Source organism: Psammomys obesus, unplaced genomic scaffold, assembly GCF_907164565.1.
Source record: "Psammomys obesus unplaced genomic scaffold, mPsaObe1.curated_primary_1811, whole genome shotgun sequence".
NCBI lineage: Eukaryota > Metazoa > Chordata > Mammalia > Rodentia > Muridae > Psammomys > Psammomys obesus.
In genome coordinates this window covers 17,407,528-17,413,952 of record NW_026592548.1, presented here as the reverse complement: position 1 = coordinate 17,413,952, position 6,425 = coordinate 17,407,528, and positions in this window count along the sequence as shown.

The window sequence follows — 6,425 nt, the reverse complement described above, 5'->3', positions numbered from 1 at the left end:
TGTGTGAGCACTCATCCATGTGTCATACTCTTCACTCACCCACAAATACACATATATAGAAGTTAATTAAGAAAAAGAAATGATAGAATGATTGAATGATGTCTTTTATGAACTATGCCTTCTCATGATGAACCAATGTCTCTGTTAGATAATGTCTAAGAGTAACTGATCAACATCAATAAATACTTAAGAATATATGACTTAGGTATCCTGCAGGTCTTGATGATCCATGCTGAACATACCACGGCTTCTCATTTTCAGTTCATCATACCAGGGCAATGTCTAGAGCAGATAATGCTAGTGTGAGAGAGGAACCACTTCCTGGCTTTCTTCTTGTTTACTCATTTTGTCTTCTCCATCCCTTTTATTCTCTACATTTTATATTGAGGATCACAGTGGGGGAGGATATCTGAAAACACTTGAGTCTCTTCAAAATACTCTCTCTTTTTAATTTAAATTTATTTTATAGGGAATCTGATGAAAGAAGTGGGAGATGGTAAGACCTGGAGAGGACAGGAGCTCCACAAGGAGAGCAACAGATCAAAAAAGTCTGGGCACAGGGGTCTTTTCTAAAACTGATTCTCCAGCCAAGGACTACTCATGGAGATGGCCTGGAACCCCTGCATAGAAGTACCCTATGGTAGTTCAGTATACAAGTGGCCTCCATAGTAATGGGGTCAGGGACTATCTCTGACATGAACTGATTGGCCTGCTCTTTCATCACTTCCTTCTGAGGGGGAAGCAGCCTTACCAGGCCACAGAAGAAGACAATGTAGCTACTCCTGATGAGACCTGATAGACTAGGATCAGAGGGGAGGGGAGGAGGACCTCCCTTTCCAGTGGACTGGGAGAGGGGCATGGGTGAGGAAGAGGGAGGATGGGCTTGGGAGGGGAGGAGGAAGGGAGGTACAGGGAGGATACAATATGAATAAACTGTAATTAATAATAAAAAAATGATTGAGTAGTAAATTTTTTTTATAATTTATTCACTTTACATCCAGATTGTAGCCCCCTCCCTTGTCTCCTCCAAGTTCCACACGCCCTCCTTCTTCTGCCCCTTCTTCTCTCCTATTCCTCAGAAAGGGGGAGCCCTCCTCCCCTACAATCTGACTCCAGGCTATCAAGTCTCATTAGGACTGCTTGCATCCTTTTTCTCTGTGGCTTGGCATCCAGGGGCAGTGATCAAAGAGCAGGCAACAGAGTCCATGTCAGAGACAGCCCTGCTCCCCTTACTAGGAAACCCATATGCAGACTCAGCTGCCCATCCACTACATTTGAGCAGGGGGTTTAGGTATTCTCCATGCATGGTCCTTGGTTGATGCATCAGTGTCTGCAGGCTCCTGGGACAGATTTGTTGGCTCTGTTGGTGTTCTTATGGAGTTTCTGTCCACTTCCAGGTCATTTTATTTCCCACTCTTTCCTATGACTCCTTGCACTCTGCCTAAAGTTTGGCTGTGATTCTTAGCATCTGCTTCAAACCCCTGCTGGGTAGAGTCTTTCAGAGGACATCTATGGTAGGCTCCCATTCTGTCTCCTCTCTTCAATCACTTTAGGTATCTATTCTATTTGTCCTTCTGAATGACAAGCATCCTTCTTAGGGTCCTTGTTATTTATCTTCTTTAGGTTTGTGGATGATAATATGGTTATCCTGTATTATAGGGTTAAGAGTATATAAGTGAGTATATACATGCATGTCTTTTTGGTTCTCAGTTACCTCACTCAGGATGGTCTTTTCTAGTTACATCCATTTGCCTGCAAGTTTCATTATTTCTTTGTTTTTACTTTCTGAGTAGTATTTCATTGTGTAAATGTACCACAATTTCTGTATCCATTTTTCGGTTGAGGGACATCTAGGTTGTTTCCAGATTCTGGATATTACAAATAAAGCTACGCACATAGTTGAGCAAATGTCTTTATTGAATAGTGGAGCATTTTTTTGGTGTATGTCCAGGAGTAGTATAGCTGGGTATGGAGGTAGCACCATTCTCAATTGTCTGAGAAAGCACCAGATTTATTGCCAAAGTTGTTGTCAAAGTTTACATTCCCACCAGCAATGGAGGCAGGTTCCCCTTTCTCCATTTCCTCTCCAGTATGTGTTGTCACTTGAACTTTTGATCTTAGCCATTCTGATGGGTGTAAGATGGAATCCCAGAGTCATTTTGATTTGCATTTTCCTGATGACTAAGGATGTTGAGCATTTCTTTAAATATTTCTCCACCATTCGATATTCCTCTGTTCTGTACCCCATTTTTAAATTGGATATTTGGTTTGTTGGAGTTTAATTTCTTGAGTTCTTTACATATATTTACATATATTTGTCGAATGTAGGGTTGGTAAAGATCTTTTCCCAGGCTGTTTTTGTTCTGTTGACAAAGTTCATTGCTTTACAGATGCTTTTCAGTTCCATTTATTAATATTTATCTTAGAGCCTGAGCTGTTGGTGTTTTGTTCAGGAAGTTGTCTCCTGTGCCAGTGAGGTCAAGGCTCTTTCCCACCTTTTCTTCTAGTGGGTTTAGGGTGTCTGGTTTTATGTTTAGGTCTTTGGTCCACTTGGGCTTTAGTGCAGGGTGATAAATACGGATCTATTTACATTTTTCTACATGTAGACATACAATTAGACCAGCCTCATTTGTTGAAGATGCTATATTTTTTTCCATTGTATGGTTTTGGCTTCTTTGTCAAAAATCAAGTAGTTTGTAGGTTTGTGGGTACATTTCTGGGTCTTCAATTCAATTTGATTGATCCACCTGTCTGTTCCTATGCCAGTATCATGCAGTTTTTATTATTGTTGCTTTATGGTACAGCTTGAGATCAGGGATGGAGATACCTCTTAAAGATCCTTTATCATACAGGATTATTTTAAGTATTTTGGGTTTTTGTTTTCCATATGAAGTTGAGAATTGTTCTTTCAAGGTTTGTTAAGAATTGTGTCGGTATTTTGATGGGGATTTCAGTGAATCAGATTTCTTTTGGTAAGATGGCCATTTTTACTATTTTGATCCTACCTATCCATGAGCATGGGGGATCTTTCCATCTTCTGATATTCCCTTCAATTCATTTCATCAGAGTATTGAAGGTTGTTTTTTTTTTAATACAAGTATTTCACTTATTTGGTTAGGGTTACACCAAGACACTTTAAGTTCTTTGTGGCTATTGTGAAGAGTGTTGTTTCCCTAATTTCTTTCTCCATCTGTCTTTTTTTAATTTTTTCTTTTTAATTTTTTCTTTAACTTTTATTAATTACACTTTATTCATTTTGTATCCCCCATAAGCCCCTCCCTCCTCCCCTCCCAGCCCCCCCTTCCCCCCCTTTCTGCATGCATGCCTCTCCCCAAGTACACTGATAGGGGAGGTCCTTCTCTCCTTCTTTTTGATCTTAGTCTATCAGTTTTCATCAGAAGTGGCTGCATTGTCAGGGTTCTAGGTTATCTCCATGGATAGTCCTTGGTTGGAGTATGAGTCTCTGGGAAGTTCCCTGTGTTCAAATTTTCTTGTTTTGTTGCTCTCCTTGTGGAGTCCTTGTCCTCTCCAGCTCTTACTAGTTCCCACTTCTTACATAAAATTCCATTCACTCTGCCTGACAGTTGGCCATAAGGCTCAGCATCTGCTTTGACAGTCTGTACAGCAGAGGCTTTCAGAGGCCCTCTGTGGCAGGTTCCAAGGTTGTTTCCTGTTTTCTTCTTCTGGCTTTCAGAGGCCCTCTGTAGCAGGTTCCGAGGTTGTTTCCTATTTTCTTTTTCTTCTGATGTCCATCCTCTTTGCCTTTCAGGGTGGGTATTGAACATTTTAGTTAGGGTCCTCTCTTTTGCTTAGTTTGTTTAGATGTACAGATTTTAGTGGGTTTATTCTATGTTGTATGTTTATATGAGTGAGTATATACTGTGTGTGTCTTTTTGCTTCTGGGACAACTCACTCAGGATGATCCTTTCCAGGTCCCACCATTTACCTGCAAATTTCATGATTTCCTTATTTTTCATTGCTGAGTAATACTCCATTGTATAGATGTACCACAGTTTCTGCATCCATTCTTCAGTTGAGGGGCATCTGCTTTGTTTCCAGCTTCTGGCTATTACAAATAAAGCTGCTACAAACATGGTTGAGCAAATGTCCTTTTTGTGTACTTGCACCTCTTTTGGGTATATGCCTATTAGTTGTATGGCTGGATCTTGAGGAAGCACTATTCCTAGTTGTCTGAGAAAGCACCAGATTGATTTCCAGAGTGGTTGTACAAGTTTACATTCCCACCAGCAGTGGAGAAGGGTTCCCCTTTCTCCACAACCTCTCCAGCATGTGTTGTCACTTGAGTTTTTGATCATGGCCATTCTGATGGGTGTAAGCTGAAATCTCAGGGTTGTTTTGATTTGCATTTTTCTAATGGCTAATGAGGTTGAGCATTTCTTTAAGAGCTTCTTTGCCATTCAATATTCCTCTACAGAGAATTCTCTCTTTAGCTCTGTTCACCATTTTTTAAGTGGATTACTTGGTTTGCTGCTTTTCAGCTTCTTTAGTTCTTTATATATACTGGATATGAGTCCTCTGTCAGATAAAGGGTTGGTGATGATTCTTTCCCATCTGTAGGCAGTCGCTTTGTTTTGATGACAGTGTCCTTTGCTTTACAGAAGCTTTTCAATTTCATGAGGTCCCATTTATTGATTGTTGCTCTTAGAGCCTGTGTTGTTGGTGTTCTGTTCAGGAACTTTTCTCCTGTACCAATGAGTTCTAGGGTATTCCCCACTTTTTTTTCTAGCCGATTTAATATGTCTGGTTTTATGTTGAGGTCTTTGATCCACTTGGACTTTAGTTTTGTGCAGGGTGATAAGTATGGATCTATTTTCATTTTCCTACATGTAGACATCCAGTTGGACCAGCACCAATTTTTGAAGATGCTATCTTCTTTTTCATTGTATGGTTTTGGCATCTTTGTAAAAAATCAAGTGTCCATAAGTGTGTGGGTTTATTTCTGGGTCTTCTGTTCAGTTCCATTTATCCACCATTCTTTTTCTATGGCAGTACCATGCAGTTTTTTATAACTGTTGCTCTAGCTTGAGATCAGGGATGGAGATACCTCCAGAAGATCTTTTATTGTAGAGGATTGTTTTAGCAATTCTCGGTTTCTTGTTATTCCATACGAAGTTGAGAATTTTTCTTTCCAGGTCTGTAAAGAATTGTGTTGGCAATTTGATGGGAATTGCATTAAATCTGTAGATTGCTTTTGCTAAAATGGCCATTTTTACTATGTTAATCCTGCCAAGCCATGAGCATGGGAGATCTTTCCATCTTCTCATATCTTCTTCTAATTCTTTCTTCAGAGACTTGAAATTTTTTTTCATACAAGTCTTTGACTTGCTTGGTTAGGGTTACACCAAGGTACTTTATGTCATTTGTGGCTATTGTGAAGGATGTTGTTTCTCTAATTTCTTTCTCAGCCCTTTTGTCCTTTGTATACAGGAGTGCTACTGATTTTTTTTGAGTTAATTTTGTATCTGGCCACTTTGCTGAAGGTGTTTATCAGCTGTAGGAGTTCCCCGGTAGAGTTTTTGGGGTCACACAGGTATACTATCATATCATCTGCAAATAGTGATAATTTGACTTCTTCCTTTCCCATCTGTATGCCCTTGATCTCCTTCAACTGTCTTATTGCTCTAGCAAGGACTTCCAGCACTATGTTGAAGAGATATGGAGAGAGTGGGCAGCCTTGTCTTGTCCCTGGTTTCAGTGGGATTGCTTTAAGTTTCTCTCCATTCAGGTTGATGTTGGCTATAGGCTTGCTGTATATCACCTTTACTATGTTTAGATATGTGCCTTGTATCCCTGATCTCTCCAATACTTTAAACATGAATGGATGTTGGATTTTGTCAAATGCTTTTTCAGCATCTAGGGAGATTATCATGTGGTTTTTTTCTTTCAGTTTGTTAATATGGTGGATCACATTGATGGATTTCCGTATATTGAACCACCCCTGCATACCTGGGATGAAGCCTACTTGGTCATAGTGGATAATATCTTTGATGTGTTCTTGTATTTGGTTTACACGTATTTTGTTAAGTATTTTTGTATCAATGTTCATAAGGGAGATTGGCCTGAAATTCTCTTTCTTTTTTGAGTCTTTGTGAGGTTTAGGTACCAAGGTGACTGTGGCTTCATAGAATGAGTTTGGTAATGTTCCTTCTGTTTCTATTTTGTGGAATAGTTTGAAGAGAATTGGAGTTAGCTCTTCTTTGAAGGTCTGGTAGAATTCTGCGCTGAAGCCATCTGGTCCTGAGCTTTTTTTGGATGGGAGACTTTTGATGACAGCTTCTATTTCTTTGGGGGATATAGGATTATTTAATTGATTTACCTGGTCCTGATTCAGCTTTGGCAAGTCAAATCGATCAAGAAAATTGTCCATTTCATTTAGATTTTCAAATTTTGTGGCATATAGACTT